Source organism: Melanostigma gelatinosum (assembly GCF_949748355.1).
Source record: "Melanostigma gelatinosum genome assembly, chromosome: 16".
In the NCBI taxonomy this organism is placed as follows: domain Eukaryota; kingdom Metazoa; phylum Chordata; class Actinopteri; order Perciformes; family Zoarcidae; genus Melanostigma; species Melanostigma gelatinosum.
This window is the reverse complement of record NC_136649.1, coordinates 7962525-7986041: the sequence shown is the minus strand read 5'-3', so window position 1 is coordinate 7986041 and position 23517 is coordinate 7962525. Positions and strand designations below refer to the sequence as shown.

General features: G+C 42.5%; 1 protein-coding gene and 1 long non-coding RNA gene across 2 annotated transcripts in view; one reads left to right on the top strand and one right to left on the bottom strand.

The window, feature by feature from the left end:
• The window catches only part of LOC306790001 (uncharacterized protein), a gene marked incomplete at its 3' end in the record, with an annotated part of 371019 nt that overhangs the window by 2381 nt on the left and 345121 nt on the right, over positions 1 to 23517 (top strand). The window lies entirely within an intron of this gene.
• On the bottom strand, positions 15944 to 17803 carry LOC306789903. Its single transcript, XR_013772681.1, has 3 exons — positions 17532 to 17803; positions 17032 to 17122; positions 15944 to 16683 (listed from the first exon to the last, which is right to left on the bottom strand). It is a non-coding gene; the product is annotated as an uncharacterized lncRNA (long non-coding RNA).

Below are 23517 nucleotides of genomic sequence, written 5' to 3'. Positions count from 1 at the left end.
ACTGGTATACAATTGTCATCTTGTCTGACACAAACTCAAAAGGATAAAAAAAAGGTCCTTAGAAAAAGCAATCTACACATTCTTTGGAGTCACAAACCAACAACATCCTGATCTCGATCTATAGTTCCTTCCAGTTGATTAACAGGCCGACGCATTCCTGAATGTGTTCACAACTTGTCGATACTTTTTTAGATTGCCGGTGGCTTTTCTTGATCGTACCGTCATCTTATCCTCATCATTGTGCTCCCCAGGCCTCTTGTTCATGTGTATGAGCACTTTTACCAGCTCAACTTTAGGTAACCATGAAACAGGCCCCACCTTTGACTTCATCACACAGCTGCAACACAATATATCAGGATTGGTGCGGCAGCAAAGGGATTGGACCTGATCACACCCGGCCCTCATACATTGTTACATAATGCTGTTTGGAAAATACTAAATGCTAAAAAATAGTGCGGAATGAAAGAAATCCATAGAGATTAAAACAAATAAAATGTCTGCGAATCAAAAGACATCAAGCTAAGTGATGCAGATCAATCAAAGAAAAACAACTCACTTTGTTACGAGGGAAAAGTCAATAGCTCAATCATAGTTTTATTTTATGTCACTCTCACACGGAGCCATCTAAAAGATACATGTTACAGGGAGGAACGGAGACAGAGCTCCAGTATTTATCCCACTATGTCTACGTCCTCAGTGAACTCATAGAAGGGAACCTCCAGGTTTAGAGGAGCAGGTCCCTTTCTTATCCTTCCTGAAGCATCGTAGTGGGAGCCATGGCACGGACAGTCGTAGCCTCCGAAGTCTCCGGCGTTGGCGATGGGCACACAACCCAGATGGGTGCACACACCGAGGACGATGACCCAGCGGGGGTTAATCACTGTCCTTGTCATGCTGGGGGTCACGGAGCTCCGCCAGATTCACACCCTCCTCTGCTGCGATTTCCTTCTCTGTGCGGCGACGGACAAACAGGTGCTTTCCTCTCCACTTGAAGGTCATGTTTTTGCCTTCAGGGATGTCAGCGAGCTTGATCTCAATCTGCGATAAGGCCAGGACATCTGCTGATGCGCTCATTGAGGAGACAAACTGGGTGACCAAGCCATAAGGGTTCATGCAGTTATGCAAGGTACGCCAACATATATTGTAAATATAAAGTATACTCAGTATATATTTAATGTAAGTAGATCATTTTGACTTGGTCATTTTAAAAGTAGCTCACAAGCCGAAAAAGTGTGGGCACCCCTGGTTTAAATCGACTAATCCATTATTGCCATTGTTTGAGCACTACTTCAAATAGAAACATTTCTCATAAGATCAGCATGCTCAGTTGAACCAACTGAGTTTGATCTGATCAGTGGCAAAGATCAGTAATTACTTAGATCCCCCAATGTGTTTGTTCTTTAGGTGAAAGTGTTGGCGCAATAAAAGCACTGGCTGCAATATACTGTTTGTGGATCTCTCACTACAAATGTGACAGAAGCCTGCAGGCTCACTGAGACTGAGAATCTCTTCTCCTGTGATTTGTTTACGCCAGAATGCCGATCCACAGAATGAATGCAACAGCATCAAATTAGTCTGTGTGCGTGTGTGTGTGTGTGTGTGTGTGCGCTTACTGGATACTTCCACACGATATTACACCTTTTACACCAGCTGCATAATTGGCTGCTCACAACCGGCGACTGAACCCTTTTGGGAACGAAGCAGGTCTGGACCATTACGATGTGCTTAAATGCACTGAAGTCCCAGGCTAACGTGCATTCACACGCACGCATGAATATTCCAAAACATGATGCACAGTCTGATAGCCACTTGAAAAGCCTTGTGACTAAGCGAGAGGGGAAAAAAAAAATCCTCCCACTGCACAATGACTTTGGTACTGTCTGTGTTCGAAGGAAGTGTGGTTTGGATGGAGCTCCTGTTATATGTTGAAACAGTGTTTCCCTCATGCAGGCATCAAAGCGATCGGCAGCCTAAAAAAGCAAATCTCCTGGGGGAGCTAGTTTAAAGACCATCCAGTTGAGAAAGTAGCACAGAAAATCATTTAGCTCGACTCCTTTTTATACATTTTCTTTTTTTGGCGTAGTGAAGCCACGCGTTTTCCTGCAGACGTCTGCACGCAGCGGCTGAGCTGTCCCAGCATTGTGACTCTTACAAATTGTACTATTCAGAAAAATCCAAGCATATGCCAGGAAATCAATACAGAGGAGCTGAGGACAAAGGGGCCTCTGTAGCAAAGCCCCACGTCTCACACAGGATGGAGGACTACTGGTGGCATGCATCAATTAGCGCCTCATCTATTTTCTATCAACGGAACACAGAGCTGCAGAGTAAATAGTGGCAGCTGCTGTGTCTAAGCAATGGATTCGACCCTTTTTTTCTCTCCTGGGGCCCAAGTCAGATCACTGTACGGGTGATCCACGGCGAGAAGAAGACTGCAGTGGAATTATGATTGTGCCTTTTGTCCTTCACATAAGCATCTTGGAAAGTTGGGCGACGGACTTTTATCCCATTTTAGTCCCTTCTGTTGCTGAGGCATGCCCCCCCCCCATCCCACCAACCTATTTAACAAGCAAGGACCACCGACCACCATGAGTAAACTGCTACAAGAAACGTATTTCTTCTCAAACATTACGGCAGCGTATTGTTTTTGCACTTCTGAGTCTGCCTCTGGACAGATTTGGTGTTGCGGCTGGTGTGATCACATCGCAATACGGTCTCTCGTTAGTTATGTAATTAATGTCGTCTGAAGAAAAAACAACAACCAGATCATTATTATTCTAGGAAAGTTACAGTTAATTTGCATATTACTGTAAAAAGGAAAACACAAGGAAATGTGTATCTGCTGTATCTGTGGCTAAATAAGTGTCACTACCCCCCTGATAGTGTGTGATACTTTAATTAGGGCACACGGCAAACATTTTATTTGTCTATTCTATTAAAGCGGAATAATTGGGAGCTTTGGACTTGTGTCCTGCAGGTAACCAATACGTTGGTATTTAAAATGTTGTATAAAAACACAAAAAAACCGACAAGAATGGTATGAAGTCATGAGGAACAAATTGACTGAGGAATAGAAAAAAGCACCTGTGAGATATGACCAAAAAACGGTCTCTATCCAATAGGTGATTGATTTGAAGAGTTTGGGTATCGAACACATGTGTTTTCGTTTAAAGACGAGGTTCCTGATGACGTCCTCAGTCACAAGCCATGGTTTCACTGTTTGTTTCTTTCTCTCACATCTTTAAGACAAACCAACTAATATTCGTATTAGTTTTAGTGCAGCGCCCTCATGAGCCTACAGAAGACTAGAAATATTAGAAAACTGCACAATACTGATCAAAAGGGGATGGTTCCCATTTTAATGCTGCTTTGTGGCAAAAATAAGGATTCTGGACAGCCACAACTCTAAGCAACTTTTTGGGGATGGAAAGAGAGTAAATAACACATGAAGAGATATTTATTTGAGAGACATGAGCGGCTTTGGAAATTATTATCCGAATGTAGCAAAGCCCAGTGATCAAGGTCCTGTCCATGTGGGAATGCTGAGTGCACTCTGCTAGTTCCCTCTCCTTTAATGACCCATTAAAACTGATAAATGACCGGAACCATTACAACCACTTCGTTGCTCACAGAAATAGTATTCTTTCTTTTCAGAGAGCCATCAGCAACAAATTGCCTAATTCGTTTCCTTCAAGCTTTTGTGGCTCAACAAGCCATTGGTGATTGGCTTAGGTTAGTATGGAGATTTCTCCTTTTCGATTGGAAATTGGACTCAATGGACCACAATGCAATGCAGTTGAACACCATTTTATAACTCAGGAAAAGAGGCTGACTTTTTTTCTATGCCGGGATATATTGCTCTCTTCATTGCATTTCTGTTTTTTTCAATCAAACGCTGTGTTTTACACCGACATGTAAAACACAGCTGAATGCTGCTATGATCATGCCATATAGCTGAGAGTAGTAGAAAGGCATTCTGTGAGATGAACAAAGGCGTCACCTGTACTGTATGAAGTGTGAAATAGGCGAGGCGCTTTAAAGGGAACAAAAAGATCAACGACACCAGTTTGTCACAAGAAATCCCTTAATGCACTTAACAAGAGAATAATGGCATATTGTGCAACACTGCAAGTGTCTGCGGGTGAAATAAGAGGCAATCCTCTTGTGAAAACGCAGACTTCGGGGAAATTGAAGTGAAGGAACTGAATTATTTTTAAGTAAAATACTCCTGCGATCGTTCTTCCTCTAATTAAGCCCGTGGTGAGTTACTGAGCAAACTGTCTCCAAACAGATGAGAGAAGGGGCCGTTACCCACAATGCCCTAAATAATCTTCTCAGTTCATGAATTGCATTTAGTAGTTCAAACTTTGAATGCATTAAAAACAATCTGTAATCCACTCAACATGATGTTGAAGGTTTTGGTTCTAGGGCCCTATTTGAACGATCTATCGCGCATCGTCTGAAGAGCATTTTACGCGCTAAACGACATGCAATCTGGGCGCAAAGTAGAGCGTAAATGAGATAAAGGGGTTGTGTTTAGTCTCTGCATCAATCATAGGTGTGTTTTGGGCTAAACATGAATCAAACCAATCATGTGTCGAGTGGCATATCCCATTTAGAAGCCCTTTAAAGTGCACCTGCAGCTGATGCATTGCTCTTTAAATGTCGGATTCGGCGAATTGGAGAACTGAGCAGCAATTGGAGAAAATGTTGTTTTTGAAAGGCTACAAATACAGACTGAAGCATATTATTTTATTATATAAAACATGTGTATTTATTGTATCCATCTTTTTCAGTATATTTGGATTTTTGGTATTTACAACTCGCTGAAGTGAGTGGAAATGTTACCGGTAATATAAGTGTAGCCTGACTTTTACCTGCAACTGTGCAGAAATAACGGCTTCAAACTAAATAAATAGACATGAAAAAAAGCTGCGCAGCATACAAATGTTAATTTAGAATTCAAATGTCAGTGTTCGAACTGAAGCTATTCAGTACAGCCATAGAATTATCTCATATCAATGAGATCATATTCTGTTTACTGATTAGGAGTGCGTGACCCGCCCTGCATAACATTCAAGCGCTGGGATTGGCCAGGCGTCCAGGCTCGCCGAAGTAGCAGTAACCCGATTTGTTCAGGTCCTATGACCGATGAGCTATCCTGACCCTAACAGGTCAATGCCTAACTTGAACCAACCAGCTCTGCCTCAACCAGCCACGCATGGCGGCCCTTTGGAAGGAATGCAATGGGATCCATAATTACACTCCGTTTACTATTTGTCGCTGTCCATTGACGTGGGGTGCTGAAACCGGAGGCTGCTTTACACAAGGGCTTGAAGCCTGCCACTGCAAGAGAGGCGGTGTGCAATGCACACTTTTATGATACTATTGATGTCTTTTAAGGCTGGTATTTATTCCACTTTAGCCATTAAATGTATTTACACCCATATAGTAGTTTGCACTGTCAATGGCAGAGTCCGCCTTTCCCGCACTGGATTGAAACAGCATGCACGTGCACAACGGATTCACAGAAATTGACGCATGCTCGCTCTGCACGAAATGCAAGACATTGAATGGTCAAATAATGACGTTGACGATCTGGAAAAGCAGAAAAAAACTTTTTGTTAGGAGGAATCATATTTGTGTGCAAGTATAAACAAAAAAAGAAACAAAAAAATGGTTATAAATCTTTTTCATCACCAAGTCATTGATTAACGTGTCATTTGGAACGCAACTTAAGAACTTGTGCTATTAAGATACTATTAGCGTTTCCACCAGTGTCGCTAAATCAAGTGAAATCTTATTCTTAATACGGGTAAAAACAATACAAGAACCCAATATTACCTAAAATATATCTAAAATGTAAAACCCTGAGTACCCACCCATCCAGATCCCCATCAGGTAAACACCAGTTTCCTCTGTCAGTCAGCACTGTCAGCACTGTTAGCACTGTTAGCCTCCAGCTCAGCCGTTGCCATGTTGCGAGCCGCGTGGAGGCAATAGATATGCTCAGAATTTCATATTGAGCACCTTTAATATGAAACTGACAAAGAAAAGCAAAAATATTGCTGGATAGATCCTCTTTGTGAAACAAGTATTTTAAAAGCCGTTGTACAATGAGGTCACCGTGTCATTTTACAGAAAGGCGCATGCAATATAACCAAGTGACATTTGCTGTGTACAGTCTCTCTCTCTCAGTTTCCTGAAGCTTGATGCTGGCGAAATAACGGAATGTCTCATTCTGCAGCGGATCCATTTCCAACACGGCTATGCCAATTAATCCCCAAAGCAGCTGACAAACACGGCGAGGACTGCTTGCACATTTCGCAAGACTAGCAAAATGCAACACATTTAGGATGTTCTCTTGTTGAATTGTCACTGTCCCAAGAGCAGCGCTCTGTTCACTTACCCACTCCAAAGTGCGACATTCACATTGCTCCGCATTATTGGTTCTGCGAAATCTGGCTCTCCCCAAAAACACTTAGTGCTTTTAGGGCAGGTTTCTGCAGTCAGACGCTTCGATTGGTTCCAGTGTGTTTGCCAGCTGGATGCCAAGAATCTTACAGCTTTACTGCAAATGGACTTATTTTGGCCAACGAGCAATTGCTTAAAGGCCGCAGAGCTTGCATTAATGCTGCTCTCAGCAAGAGCAACGACATCCCATTTGCAAAGATGAGCTCTTCCCATTTACTCTAAGATTCTATTAGTGACTGATGATTTAGCTTGAAATGGAATTTATATGTTTTTTTTCATTGATAATTTGATTTTGAATTCCCGATTCAAAAAAGGTTTCATTTTAGGAATGAAAAGAAATGTTTGGATTTAATTGACTGCTATATTTACATTCATAGTTAGCTGGCGGAATCATACAACTTTATAATCATTATCTTATGTCATCACATTATTATTCAGATTCACCTTTTAATTCTTCCAACTACGTTCTTACATTCATTTTTAGTTCAATTTCATGATTCAAACATCCCCTGGAAACGTTCTCTTTGCTGACTTCCAGCAGTTCAACCTCACCGCTGGGTGTGGTTACATTGACCACGTCTGACAGAGTTACATGGCTTGGCTGCAGTTTCCGTTTTATTTGCTGAGGAGTTGTCTGCTGCTGTACAACGGAGGGGAGTGGAATTTGAATTAAATTATTTCTGCTGCTCCTTTGTCATCCTCCTCTCTGCCTGTCTTACACTATAAATACTTTCTTTTTTTTCTGCACAGTCAGATAAAGCGAAAATTATTGATGATAAGTCCTCCGTGGCTGTCTCCAGAATCTCTGAAGTGTTCAGGTAAACAACCCACATCGGTGCACACTTTTCTGCACGGAGACGTGAAACACTTTGGAGAATATATTACAGGTCACACTAACTGGGAGACACACTGGAAAAAACACAACACAACACACGCCACTCAATGGAGAAAGTCACAATCCACAATGACATAAACCTTTAAAGTAACTCTTAGGTCACTTACTCTTTACTGGAGGGAATCAAAACTGCCAGATGCCAAGGACAATTTGTCACTCGCCTGGGGTCCTTTGCACATGTGGCGCATGCACATTTCAACAGTGAAGATGCAGCCAGTCAGCACTAACGGTCATTAAGTGTATCTGAGCATCACACTTCGAGGAATATAGTATATTTCACAACACTTCTATATATATATAGATATATATAACACTCATTTTTCCACCAGTGCAAAAACACCAACAGAATGTAATCAATGTTATGAATCATAATTAGCACTACATTCTGTTCTGATGCTCGGCGTCGCTCCATCACAGAAGCACCCGGCCCACGCAGGGCTAAAAATGATAATAAAATAATCGCACAAAAGAAAAAAAAAAACACTGTGGCTGTGGCTTTGGCCACCAACCAGCCACGTGGCCCCACGGCAAGGAGTGTGCTCTCAGACAGAGGATCAACCAGAGCGCTGGCGTCTGCGCGGCAGGACAGCTGGGAGGCCACAGGCTCCTCAACTGGAAACATCCTGTTTAATGGCCTTTGTGTTCTTTGAAGTGCTTTATAATGATGAGGAGGGGGTGGGGTAAGTGCATGCAGGCCACAGCTTGCCGGGTCCAATAGCATTGACAGGGTGCTCACTAAAAGTATAGCAGGTGTTCCCCGGGAGCGATGCTCTGTTCCCAGCCCGAGCAAACAACCTGTTTGTGTCCGCACTCACCATTTTTTTTTTAGAATTCTATTTGTGCTATCACTGAGCACTCCAGCTCAGCCATCCATCCTGTCACAGGGGTGAATAACGCCATAGTGACCATCTTGGATCGGAACAGTATTTGTTGTGAAATGTGCAACAGCACGCCGTCTCTTCCCCTCTATCACGCTCGACATGCCCACAGCAGTTGTCTTTTTTTATCACCGCACATCATGTCAGGAAATCAAGTTTGATTTGTGTTCGTCTATCACCTGGTGTCATTTATTACACTGTAGTCGGGCCGGGAAGCATAGCACGCGTGGCATCTATTTATACTGGAGTTTTATTTCGTTAGAAAGGAACATTTGACGACAGCATTGTTGAAGATGGCGCCTTTTCTTTACTCGACAGAAATGCTGAAGTGTACAGCGCCATTTATCTTCATTGCTGCTGCAAACATGTCAGAATCCAGCACACCAAAAACATTAGAGAGAAACACACAAAGGCAGAAAACAATCAATACCAGCCTTGCAGTTAATACCGCTTCAGTTTGAAGCTGAAACATAGTGAGATTGAGAATTTATGACAGCAGAAGACCTACGTTGAAGGGTCGAAACATCTCATTTAGATCACGCTCCCCACTCACCTGCCGCCGCTCTCACTTTCCATGCCTGTATCAGATTCACTTTATTTTACGCTGTGCCGTTCGTGCACTTTAAATGGCATTCCAAAATGCCTCCCTGTTGACTTTTGGCATCGTTTCCGCTCTATTATCCACTTCTGTGAGGTCTTTATCACCTTTCCTTGCTCATTTCGGTCTCCTGTTTTAGCGTCCCCTCCGGGCTCTCGTTTTTCTTTCACCTGCACGACGCGTAATCCATTTTCTTTTTGTGCGTTTCTGTCATTTACACTATACTTGATTCTAAAGTAAATTTGCTGTCGCAGGGGACGGAGGGAGGCAGCGGGAGAGAGGGCGGGGGAGCTGATGTTAGAATATGGGCCAGATGCAGGCAGAACTCCTGGGGATGCAGGGTGACGGGCCTCGCTGTTGAAATAAATAAATACCAACATGGAAAGAGATGAGGGTGAGGGCGGGAGGGCTTGAAGGTAGTCTGACACTCTGATGTCAAATCTGCCTCTTGGCTTAATTCCTCACATCTCCCGTCTGACTGCTGCAAAACCCAATGAAACACCAATATCATGCAGACTATAATCACGTGTTATTAATTTTGTCATGATAAAAAAGTGACTTTTTGTAATATAATATGTCTGCCACCCTTAACCAGGATCCAACAAGGGTCCAAGAATTTCCATTGCTCCGGTATTAGGTATTGGATGATTTTTCATGAGAAAGTAGTATTCCAGAAATCCAGAATAACCACGAAATTGTTTCTGGAAAAACACATTGATGTCAAAATAAATGTTTTTTCAAACAAAGACTGCGTATCATCATAAAAATAGGATCAATTGCATTCAAAAGTTAAAGTAATTACTGCGTTTCTACTAGAAATGTATATAATTGTTGTAGCCTTTAAGCAGCTAGCAAGTTCCGTGAGTTCGCTAACGCTAACGCTACTCAACCAGCAATCCCCTGAATTACAAATCCTACTATGGCGAAGTCATGACCCGCCCAGCCCTGCCTCTGTTTGGTTACTTGCTGCCATCATTGTTTGGGTCGGTTAGATGTAGGCATGCAGGTTGGTTTGGGTAAGAATAAACGGGCAGATTCGGGCCGGTCCTGACTTTGCTATTGTAGGAAAACACAAAGCAATCGCTGGTGTAGCTTTCTCACTGATGCTGAATTAAATGAGCTGTTGGATAAAGTCAGAATCATAGTGGTCTGGCAAAAACAAGGCCGTTTTAAAGTTCGGGAAAAGGTCAACCTGTTTGAATATTCAGTTTATTAGCCACCCAGGAGAAACATACTGCATGCAAGAACTCCTCGTTAGCTAACGACGACAGCACCTGCGTAAAGCACCGAAATATCGTCAGTACACCACAGTGTAAATGAATGTACTATTTAAAAAAAAGGCCACCTGGCTCCTCTTACCGACCGTGCTCTTAAATAATCTAAAAATAGGCTTCTAAGGGGAACCGATCTTCCTCTGGGTTTGTGATAACGCCAGAGGAAGGGAAGCCCACGCTAACCTGAGAACACTATTGTGCTGAAAGCCTTTTTTTCCCCATTTTCACTGGCGTCTCTCGCAGGAGTGTGTCCTCCAGAGACCTGCCTGTTGCTTTCGTTTCCTCATTTCTCAATGGGAGGGATATGTGCCATTATGTGCATTTGACATTGCTGAGAGCTGCGCATCGTTAAATACTGCAGTGACTTATAAACATTTAGACTTTTAGCGCGTCAGAGGATGTTTTCAGAGAGGAGCTTGTTTCCTCTGGCATGTGCTGTGCTGCGACACAGACTATGGATTGACTTACATCAAGGCAACAAACAACCTTATTAGTTATTAATGCAATGTGCAAGAGCAGTGTGGACACTGTGCTCGTAAGACGCCACATGTGGCTTTTTAATGTGAATGAATTGATGGATATGGGTGAGAGAAGCTGTAACAATATACCAAGCTGTAAACTGCAGTAATCACAGTTAATTTGATGAAACATATAGATCTTTTAAAATGCTGCACATACGTAGCTCTTCCTCGATGAGCCAAATATCATACCATCTGTATTTCAACCAGATCCAACCCTGATCGGTGTTGGGTTGGGAATCGAGCTTAATTGGCCCATTTACACCAAGCAACTGCAGGACAATTAACGTTTTGTGTCCTCGTGGCTGAGTTGAACAGCTCTGGATCGGCGGTGTTTGGCAAAACGCCGCGTTACGGTTTTTTTCAAAAGTCGATTCCGTTTCAACTTTTCCCCGCAGCGGTTTTTTTTCATATTTCCCCCCCTGCTTCCCCTTCCACAGAAGCTGATTTGGTTTGAATGCAGCCTAAAGGCGGGTGGAGGACCAACTACCAGGATCCAGAGCAGCGTCTGACAGTCTGTCTGAGGTAAAGTGTTCTATATTGTAAGCTAATGAAAGCTAGTTTCCTTTCAGTAAATTTGAGTGAATTAGAGTTTCCTCTGGTAAACAGTTTCAGTATACTGTACATGTCTGGGGCTTTTATTGTGAAATTGGCCAATAATTCGAACACGTATATTAACGTACAAATTAATCGCGCAAAATAAATAAATAAATAAATAAAGCAGTGCCTAAAGGCCTCAAGTCTATGTAATGTCCCCCAAAGTGACCTGTGTGTGTGTGTTTATCCAGTCGGTTGACACCAATACAGTATATTGATTTTCTGATAAATGGCCCCGATGCTACAGGCTTCCATGAAGCATCAGCTTCTTATTGTTGTCCACAGCGATGGATATGATACCGTTTGATTGATCCCAGATTTATGTTAAAATGGATCAATACTATGCTGGTTGTCTGTGTGAGGACCGTGAGCTGAATTGATTTCAGCAGGGTTATATAACAAGGAGTATGCTATTATTGTTATTATGCCGTCGGGTGTGTGGTTTTATGAATATTGTCGTGCTTATTATAATAATTATGACTCCGCTTATATTTATGACTGTGACTTTGGTGCAGGATTATGCAGTGATCCCTGGTTCAGAGTTGTCTCCACGCTGCCGGTTACCGTCTTTGTCCTGCACCTCTAGGAAACTCATGCAACTCTCATTTCAGGCGATGTCCTCCTTCACATTCACACATGAATGTTTGATCCAGAAAAAAAAGAGCTGCTGGCAGCTTTGAGACGATTTTGGCTCCGCCGTCGCAAAAAAACCCATGTGGGTCGAGCCCTGGTGTATTTATGTTGGAGAGAAGGAGCAAGAGAGCGCGTGCAGGAGGAGGCGCAACATATACCTGAGCGAAAAATAGGCTCCGTGAGTGTCGGGGAATAATCCTGCTCTTGTGAATTTCCCACGCACAAGTGTTACATTTTAATCATGCACTGGAGACGAGCGGGCGGGAGGGAGGGAGGGAGGGGGGGGGGACCTTGAGTTTGTTGAAACCGACGCCTCCAGAAACCTGCATCTGCATTGCTAATCACGCTCCGGCAAAGGGCCCCACAGACTAGCTTCGTCTTCCCTGTCAAAACAAAAAAATAATTCGTCCCCGATAACAGGCGAGCGCTACACGGCTCGCTGCATAGCTAATGTGTTGCGAGGCTACATCTGGAGAGAGCCCTCGCTGCCCTGTTACTTTGGCCAAATCTGTATTCAGAGCAAGAGCACAGAGATTAAAAGTCTCTGCATCACTGTCTGCTTACACTGGCTGTTTGGGCTCATCTTGATCCCACCATGATGCATGCATGTCTGCCGCCCTGTCATGTTACTTGAGTGTGCTCTCAATTCAGACATCTGTTAAGTCCCTTCTATTGCAGCCACCTTTTACATCATTGTCAAGTTAAAACTCAATGTATTCACAAACATTCCAAGATTTGTAGAATCTCTATTTCTTCCTGAAGAGTTGTGTAGAAGCTTTTTAGCCGTTTTCACCAGACCACCATCAGAATACTGAGACGCACCCTGTTTTTGAGACTATTTTGAGAATACTCTCTTCAGGTCACAGAAAAAGATGTTCCAGTTTAGGGGTGGTTCCATCCCTGCAATTCGAAGCACTTTATTACGTCTTTGTGATTCAGCATTCGGATGTGTGTCCACCTGTTGCAGCTACCTCTTCCTCTGCTTATAGAGTAACTGCTCACTCAATCATGGGTTTTTTTAGGCTGTAAACCAGATGAGATCACTGTACTGTGATGAAACACATCATTGTTGGTGTTGACATTGACGTTTCTTAACAAATTGATGTCCTGATTAATTAATGGCTCAAAATGGCATTTAGTGTTTAAAAAAAGCCCTAATCTTGCACGGCCAATTCTGAGATAGAGTCAACTGTTTGGGACTAATGCACATCATGAAATAAAAGAACGTTGAAGCCCTCTGATCACCTCCCTTTTTACTTTTTCCGTAAACACCATGAAGTAGTTCAGTCACAGCACAATACAAGCCTGCTCCCTCCTTTCTGTGGACTGGAAATTAAGCTATCGGCACATTATGACGACTTTTGAATAAGTGTTATTGATTGATTATCTGACAATGAAGCATTTTTTTTTTCATTGAGCAGATAGTTAGTCAGCTTTCATGCTAACGTCACACTGGTTAGGAGACGACAGCCGGTGGGAGACCATGATGCCTGCTCTGGAGACTGGAGGCGCTCGGCTTTGTGCTGGCAGAATTTCCCGCTCTCCTCCCGGTGAAGTAGCCTCCAGCAGCGGAGGCGAGGGAGGCGGAGGGACCGTGTGGTGGTAGTTCTTGTCTCATTTGTAGTCTGATATTTGTCAAGGCTGCGTCAAGGCTTTCTTCGTGTGGAAAGGGAGTGGTTCCATCTCTCAGGACCTTGCCAGAAACCCGTGAGCTACATAAAAGCCCTCCGTGCTGCATCTCACTCTGAGCTCTATGCTCTATGCATCTTGGATAAGGATTTCATCTTGTCAGGGAAGATCCTCAGAAGACGTCATGTTCCTATGTTTTGAATTTCAACACGATCGCTTTTCTTCTTTGTCTGTGGAGACTGTGTCCGTACTACAAATCAGATATTGTTTACATTACTGCAATCCATTTTCCAGCAAATGGCTGTGTTGCAGACAACTTAATGTGTTTTACTGTGATTCAAGCAGCCACCGGTTTTCAAGAAATTTCAGTACACTATCAAACCAAACTTAAACAGACTTGAAACTTGCTCGGCCTCTGTAATCCTTTACATTTCTACCTTATTATAAGATCTACCTTATTATAAGATAATCATAAGGTTGGGTGATAAAATGATCTTAAAAATGTTTAAATCTTCCACGGCTCCACCAGGTGTCAGCCTCTGGTTCTGAAAAGTCAATGCGGACGTGCATTAAAGTTGCATTTTCTTCACTGGCCATCAGGAGGCGACGCCTTTGGTTGCAAAAAGTAGTCTGATTATACGGATGCCTGTCGCTGCTGCGACCGTATTCGACGTCTCTACACCACTCACAGTCAAAATACAGGCACTTCCGTTCACTGCTTGCAAAAAAAACAAGATGGCGACGGCCAAAATCCAAGATGGTGACAGCGAAAATCCAAGATGGCGATGGCCAAAATGCTGAACTCGAGGCTTCAAAACGGCAGTCCACAAACCAATGGGCGACGACAGGACCACTATGTCCACTTCTTATCGTCTTTGATGATCACAATGACACATTTATGAGATAAAGTTATTTTTGAATTTGTTTTCCATTCCTTACCAGAACACTCGACGAACAGCCAATTGTCGTGCCAAAAAGACAAAAGACAATTATTCAAGCAATTAAGGTTGTGTGTGCGTGAGAACTAAGGCCTTACATTAATCATGGCGCTGTTCAGCAGCCAGCTGTTCTGTTACTGTGGGTGGAATAGTTGATTGCAGAACAATGACTTGAATTTGTGCTCAACTTGTGTGAAGGAAGTGGAAATATCAACCATATACATATTCATCATTTTAGAAAAATGTGGATCTTTAGGTGACACTTGTTGCTGCAACACGTGGTATTTGTCCTTTCACAATAACAATTAATATCAAGGATATATTTTAGATCAGTAATTCGTTTGGATTACGTTGATTTCCATAGATTTCTGGACTTGGGCTCATCATTAATTTGCTGCGGGTGTGTCCATGGATGCGGCCAGAAGTCGCCTGTTGGGTTAAAGCGAACGCGGCCACGGATCACGGAGGTCCTAACAACGGCGATTAAGGTAATCAGTGGGAGTAAACACCTGTCAGATGAATCTCCAAACGCTGGCCGCTCCTTCCTCACATTACCGTCAAAGGGAGAGTTAAAAATGCCAAGGAAGCAACTGGCTGGTTGGTGCGGGGCCACATGGGCGGGATGTTACATCATTAGCATAAACGCAGGGGTTGGAGGTGGACCGAACGAGGCCGCCGAGGTCAAGGTTTTGGTTGGACTCGCTGAAGACACATCGAGGAAGTGTGAAGAAAAGAGAGTCAACGGGAAAATGATTGCGGACTAGAGCGAGTTCAAACACTTTCATGCACTTTATGAGCGTGAAACCCTCCTACGTGACACACACACACGGCCATGACAGACCCTGCCAGTTACCTCCAAATGAACAGGGGGAGGCGGCGTGAGGAGACAAACAAACAATGGGAGGGGAGACAATCCCACACTCAAAAAAACGACGCTTTCAACGAACTTAATAAAATCATGGAAAGGATTTCCACATGATTAAAATGCTTTCTTTAAGCATAAAACAATTATGTTGATCCAACTTAAAGTACTTGAGTAGGATCAACTTAATTGATTAGGGTTGGTTTGACTAATTCTACATTAGTAAAAAATACAACAGTCAATTAAGTTGGACCAACCCAAATGAATTAATTGAATCCGGCCCAAGTAAAATAGGTTGGACTAACCCGAATAAATTACGTTGATCCAACAGAATTGCTTTTTGCTTGAAGAAAGCATTTTAATCGTGTGGAAATCCTTTCCATGATTTTATTAAGTTCGTTGAAAGCGTCATTTTTTTTTATTAAAACGTGGAGTTGTCAGGCGCTTGTATGGGTCTATAGACTCATACAAGCACCTGACAACTGCACGTTTAATCGTGTTGAAATACTTTCCATGATTTAGCTAAGGTAATTCTAAAAATAACTTTAGAGTGTTAACATTTTTTAAACGTTTACCGTGAACCAGAACTGAAACTTAAGTTTTAACAAAATATACAGCCGGCTGGAAACATAACAAGACAAATGGGAGATGTTGCAATACAATTGTATTTCTCAAAGGAGGCACTGAATAATGTTTTAACAACCAGTTGCTTGCAAACATACATATCAAAATTACAAGTTTTTTCAACTTTCTATGACATACATACATTCAAAATAATAAAGTACACTGCTTCACTTATTTTTGAAAGTGCCAATATAGTGGATCTTGGTACTTAATCCATTTGAAAAAAAACAAGCGGTCTAAAAAAAAAAAAACACATTCCTCTTAAAACCTTTCAAACATTCTTCTTAAAAGATTTCAAACATTCTTCTTAAAACATTCCTTTTTACATTTTGCAATTACTAACTTACTGCACTTGTCGTTTAATGTCCTGGTGAACTCACAGGATTACAGAAAATAGCACAGAAACACGGAAGTTTCTTATCTGCTTTAGCCATCAGTGGGCAGTCTCAAACTAATGGAAAAGCTTTGTTTTGAGAGCTTGTCCTTTTATGGATAGTTTGTTTCCATTTAGTTCCATCATGATCTTCTGCAGAGCTTCGAATGTGTACTTGAGCTCTGGAAGGTAGCTCAGGTTGAGAGCATACACAAGCGCAAGCAACATTGACACCGCAAAAGGTACCTTTTCCAACTCATCTAGCACTTCCACCCCCTCCAGAATGACTCCAACATCCTCAGGGTCATCACTGGGCTCTGCACCTTCTTTTCAAATGACAAGGATTCCAAAGACGGTCTCTGCCATGGCCGTTTGACTGCTTTCGAAATTCTGTGACAAAACAATTAAGGGCAATCATTTTCACTTATGTGCATTACATCCCATTTTTATTGCACATGTTAATTTGACTGTATAAACAGCTATCAATACCTTTATTCACATAATTAAAAGACATTATGACTACCTGATATTAAATTGTTTCACTGAGCCATGGTGAGCTACTTCAATGACTAAGCCCTACCAGTGGCTTGTCTGTTACCATGAGATCAGTGGTTGTTATTCTAGCATTACTAAGGTAAATAAAAGTTTCACATTTTTAAAGCTAATGGCAACCAAGAGGAAACCACATCTATTCCAACTGTGATCATCCCCAAATAAAGATAAGGTAAATGAACATACCTTGTATTCCATCACCAGCTTCTCTGGATCTTCGTTCAGGTAGACACAGACCTTTGAGGACGCATTCTCGTCTGACGTCAACGCTGTCAGTCTAAGTATGCAGATAAGAGAAAATATGCAAAATAAAATAACATTAGGAACACCATCTCAACCAACCAGCTTATTAATCACAATGATTAACCATGCAATATCCATGTGTGCATTAGTATGTGAACCCTTGGGATCCAGTAGCTGCTGGCGCCTATGGCTTCAACTACACCTTTCCTAAAGTTTCTTATTAATCTCCCAAGGTTTTTGAATGTTCGCTACCGATGACAGCTTGGCATCACCACCCTAATTTCAGAAATGCGTATTATTCTGGAACCTCTCAGTTCATTTTAAATTGCCATGGGGCGTTATCAACAGGTGCAGACAACCAATAAGAGCAACGGGGAAGTAAAAAAATACAAAAGCTCTACGAGTAGAATAGCCTCTCTTCAACTTTTCCATTGTTATCATACCTGGGTTATGGGTACCATGATGCTCTTGATCTTCCTCCCTTGAACTCCACCTTTCTTGGCATACACCTGGATCAGGTTTTCAGAGTGAAGATCCAGCTGGGAGAAGAACTTTGACTGCAAATTGATTGTTGTGATTCTCTTGAATTCTGCATTCACCTACACAAAAAAGAAATTAGTTTGGCTATTTTGTTGTCACTGTTGTTAGGTACACATTTGATATTGCAGTTCAGTCCGTTCAAGACATGCAAATGCACAATACACGCATCTTCAACTGCAGGGTTATCTTCAGTATGTTCATCTTCCTCAGGATTATCACAGGATTCTTGTGAAACTTCACTGGTTGTAACTATATCTGGCTTGAAATATTTGAATGTATGTGGATTGTGTTTCCTGGTCTTGTGAGAGTGAAATGTTCCGTATACATTTGTTTGAACACTGCAACCCCCAAACATACAAGTAACAGTTTCTTGACTCTTCACATGAGTGCAAATGTGTAAAAAAGAATCCTTCTCTGTGGAAGATCAATACAAGTGCACAAATGACAACTGAATGTTGACAATTCTAGCAGCTCCTGGGAGTTTTGTTGAAGATGGACTCTACTTAAATGAATGTGCAAAGCATTCCACGTCTTAAAAGTACATGGGCAGTTTATGTGTGGGCATGGCTAGCGCTGCCTGTGCTGTCGTCTAATATGTTTTAGTAGCTCATATCTACCAGATAGAGATACACTACACTCCATACACCTCCACATAATTTAGCTAGACCATCACACATAAGCTTTTTAACATTGGAATCGCTTGTTCAGTGAGAAACATTCACCGTTTCATGCCTGGCAGGTCAGTGAGGTTGACCAGGACACTCTTGCAGTGGGATGGTGCAGTCAGTGAGGTTGACCAGGACACTCTGGGGGATAGCAGACACAGGACACTTTTGCAGTCAGAAGTTGCTGCAATAAAGTCAGATAGAACAATCAATGAAGGTTAAATTGTCTTGATGAAAAAATGATTGTCAAGGAAAGTAGCAAATATTATATATTTTTCTCACTGTGACTTTCTGCTATTTCTAACACAGCATATTTGTAAAGATTCATCATGTAAAAAAGAATAGATACATTTACTTCAATTATCTTTTATTAATTCAATATTATTAACAAATATAAATGTTACCCCCAAGTTAACACATCTCTTCTATCATTGGAAAGATAACCAATCGGAAAATAAATACAATCGGGCCTGTAGCAACGTCCTCGTAGTAAAAACACAGAATTCAGCATGTTCTGCGTCATAACAAGCTGCCCTTATTCACTAATAAATCATACAGACGTCTCTTCAAACAAATTCCCCTGTTATAGACAATGAGCATTCATCTGTCGTATAAAAATAACTCTTTCTGGAACATATGGTAAAACAATACTTACAGTGATAAAGTGCACGGTTACGGTGACTCTAGATTATTTGGCAATGGATGTCCACACAGCTTATAACTACTATCGTACCCGCTTTCCTCAGGTAATGCTACTCCATGACTTTAGCTGTGGTTGGTTGTAGAGAGAGAGAGAGAGAGCGTGTCGCTGTCCGTAAAAACATTGAGATATCTCGGCTCCAAAGTGTGCAATGTAGCGCGAAGGCTCTGATTTGAATCCGGTCAAATTGTATCCATATTCGGCTAATCAAACTCAGCCACCCTCACCCAAACTCTGCTAGTATTTAGCTTAGCTTAGAAAGTAAACAAGACACGCATGTATTACGTCTGCTGCATTCGGCAGCAGTAAGAAACGTCTAACGTAAGCAGGCTAACACAGGGACATGCGGGAGAAAGTCAAACCCACACTAAGGTCTGCAGCACACAAGTCCACAACATCACCCTGCAGGGCATCACTGGTGTGAACAGTCTAATAAAACCGTGCAAATCTCAGGGAAAGGTTAAGTTTCCCTGAAATTTACGTTAGCAGTAAGCAGGCTAACGTAAGCAGTAAGAAACGGCTAACGTTAGCACGGCTAACGTTAGCTCAATGTTAGCGCGCTAACGTTAGCACGGCTAACACAGGGACAGTGAATCTACACATGCGGGAGAAAGTCAAACACACACTGAGGTCTGCAGCACACAAGTCCACAACATCACCCTGCAGGGCATCACTGGTGTGAAAAGTCTGATAAAACCGGCTAACGCACGGCTAATCTTAGCGTGCTAACGTTAGCGCGCTAATTTAACTCTACAGGAAGTATGCCAACGTCATTAACATTTGTTAGCTAGTTGCGAACACCTTATAATATGTCGGTAACACGTTACCTCGTCATTAACAATAGCTTACCGTTCACAATGGCAGGTTATGAGGCAGGTTGCAAAAAAGGAGACAACCCAACGCTAACAGCTAGCCGTGCACATGGGGACTGTTGGCTTTTTAAGTTTGGTCGAAAATAACAAATAGCCTCAACAGAACAACTAGCTAGTTAACGTTAGCTAAGAGCTGAAGACATTTATGCACATATTATTTTACATTTAGGCGGATGATGGTGGATTTCTGCTTACCTTTTCCATGTGCAAGCCAACGGTGTGTCTTCTTCTCAACAATCTGCTTCTGAAGAAGACTGCCTTCGTCCTGATTTTCGCGGTCATGCCTAGATACTAGATTGTCTCAGTTTATCGCAACATGAATGGATCTAATAAATGTTACGTTTTTGAAGTTCATGCAAATCCTACATGACTGAATCACGTTCACATTGGAAACATGAATGAATGTCGTTCGAAATACATGTTACACTACAGTAAATGTAACAGCCTCCCAATATCCTTTTTTTGAGTGCACCTTCCCCTCTCCCCCTCCATTATCTCCTCTCCCATCCCCCTCTCACCCTTAACGAGGGATAGTTTTCTCCTCGCCTCTCATCTCTCTGCTCCTCTCCTCACCGTCTCCAGGGACCAAACACACCCTCTGACAGGTTGCCATGGAAACGCCTCACACGCTCTCTCTCTCTCGCTCTGTTGCAGCGGTAGCGCCTGTATCCTCTCTCTCCTCCATTAGCATCCCTCTCGCTCGGAGACAGCAGGGGCGACGGTTGTCGAAAATCCTGACGCACGGCGAAGTATCCACTTACTTTGATATTCTGGATCCACGGGGCACACGGTGTGAGAATTTAGGGAGTGCGAGGAATTATTTGACACAGCTCACAAAACTGTTGTTCCCGAGCGCTCACTTTGGTTATTTTTAGATTCGGCTTACAAAAGGTATTTCCTGGCAATCCCTCACCCTCCCCGCCCGAACTCTCTCCTCTCATTATGAAGATAGGAACAAGCAGATTTCATTTGCACGCAATTACCGTACGGCCATGCCACGTTCAATTAATGCCCGCCGACGTCAGACAAGAGACAGGAGCCGAGTCCGTCTGCAGGAGCACAACTCATTTATAATTCAGTCCTATTTCTCAGACTTAAGGACAGGACAGAAGTGTGTAAAGTGAGCTTCTTTTTTCTGCAAGCACTCATCCGCATTAAAGGATATATCTACACTACCCCCCCAGGCTTTTAGAGACCCTGGTCCACTCAGAGGAGGGGGGTACAAAAAAATAAGAAAAAAATAATAAAGGACTGTGTTCCTCTGCTGCAGGGCCACTTTGACTCACAGCAGAGCACCAGCCGCCAACTTCATACAGTGCATGTGTCGTCGTCCAAAAAATCACATCCACAGGCGTCACCATACCATTCAGCCAGGGCACATTTCAGACTTTTTTTTTTTCTTCACTTAATTGATTCCTTGAACGGGGGGGGGGGGGGGGGGCGTCATCCAAACCAAACTCACACAGTGAATGCATGCAGCGCATTCTCTTCCCTCAACACCGTACATCACTCCCAAACTGAGGCAGAGCTTCTTTTTTTTAATCTCCATTCTCATTCCCCCCCCCCAAAAAAATCCTCACACCTCTCGCGCCCAGATTTGGACTACGCCTATTAGTCTGCTGATGAAACCAAGTGTCAATATCACCCCCCCCCCCCCCCCCCCCCCCCGTTGCGAGTTAGTTAATATTGAGTCGTGCGTGGAGAGGTTTTCACTCGTCTTGGCAGCAGACAGAAACTGGGGTGAGAAAAAAAAACCTGTTCGATGCTCAGCGAGAGTGTCATGATGAGTCTTACCTTTTTCTACCTGCTCCTCCTCCACATGCCAAAAAAAAAAGAAATCCACCTTCACGTTTTACATCACTGAGCGGGGAGTCCACGCGCTCTGACTGACACACACTTGCCGTGACACACTGTGAACGCAATCCTCTCACTGAGTTGGTCTCCTTCCACTCTGTCTTCCATGAAAAAACTAACCTTCGTGAAGAAGAAAAAAAGATCCGGATTTTTGTTCTTTCTTTGTAATTATTTTTCTTTCTTTCTTTAAAACAAAATGAAATGTGTTTTCTCTCCGGTAGCAGGGCAGCTCATCCTTCCCGGTGGCTCCAGGTTTAACGAGGCATCGGCACAGCGCCGGGTGACGGCGGGTGGAGAGAGGTAGAGAGAGAGAGGGAGAGAGAGCGAGAGCGAGAGAGATGCGTCAAGCCAGCATCTGAGGCTGAGGTGCGCTTTGCCTTCAGAATAAAAGCATGAAATAGAAAGCGCAAACCCTCCTGACACAGATGAAAACGTCTAATGACTAAAGACAAGGTGGCTGACGTGCAAATGTTAGCATAGAGGATTGCAGGCAAAACCTGCAGCACACTGCTTATCCCTGTGATCGTGAGGCTAAACATGCATGTTGCAAGTCCTGGGCTATATGGAGGAACGAATGAATGAACTGAAGGAATTCATTCATAAAAGTATTCTTATGGAAACCTTTCATGATCAAAAGTAATCCAATAAGATGGATAAGTTCCCGTGTCGGAATATTGCCCCATTATATCAGCAACAAGTGCTTATGGATCGGTTTATAACAAATCTGGGACCAATGTCAAAAGCCAAATAAATAAGGAAAGTGCTGGTCAACAGTGAGATTTCTAAAGTGCAAATACAAGACAATGTTCACTTTACTGCACGTTTATGGTGGAATTTTTAACAAAGGATTGGTAATCTCTTCCTATTGATGTTTGTCTTGTGTCTCATCGATAATTCTAATTAAAGAGGATCCCAGCGCTTCCAGCTCTTTTTCATATTTTGCTTCTTTGAAAAGTTCTTTATGAATAAATTGTATTATTATTATCATCAGAATTATTGTTTATTTTTTATATTTTTCTGTTAATTTTAGAGATATTTTTCCTGATTTATTTGTCTCTTTTAGTTCCATTGTGTCAAGTTATTTATTGCCTATTTGACCATCCTTCCATTTAATCATTCATCCACTTTCCAATAATTCATGATTGGTCCTCCGTATCGGACAAATCAACAAATAACTGTCTCTCGTATGGCCGCTCACTATGCATGGGGCACTGAGCCTCTTGTGTCAACACCATAAGTTAGAATAATGACAAGCGCCAGAAGACAACGCGACAGCCATGGTGAACACTCACTCTTCCGCGTGTGGAGTCAGATCATAATGTCACATTAGCATCAACTGAAAGGCTTCTCATAGACAACCAGAGTTCAATCAATCCTCCAATTAATTTCTGTTGGGACAAATGTATCACTACATCAGAGGTGGACAACGCTGGCTTTGAGATAAGCTTATCCGTATTTTAAGAACAGGTCAATACCCGGCTCACATTTCACTCAAACCCTGATCACATGTTCCCTGAGCAGGATTTGATTCCACGCCTATATATAGACAGCCTATTTCATCTTTATTACTGGCGACTTCTTTTTCCATACAAGATTAATGATGTTGGTAAAAAGCACACATTTTTTGTGTTTTATTGTGAAAGTTTTCACAGGAAGCCCCGTTTCATATTCTGTGAATGGTCTGCCATTACCAGCTCACAGCATGAGGCAAAAAAGAGAGGGATCTCTTAGATCTGTTCTGTTTCCCATCCCCCATTTTTAAAAATTTCTTCTTTTTTTTTACTCACTCTTTTGCGTG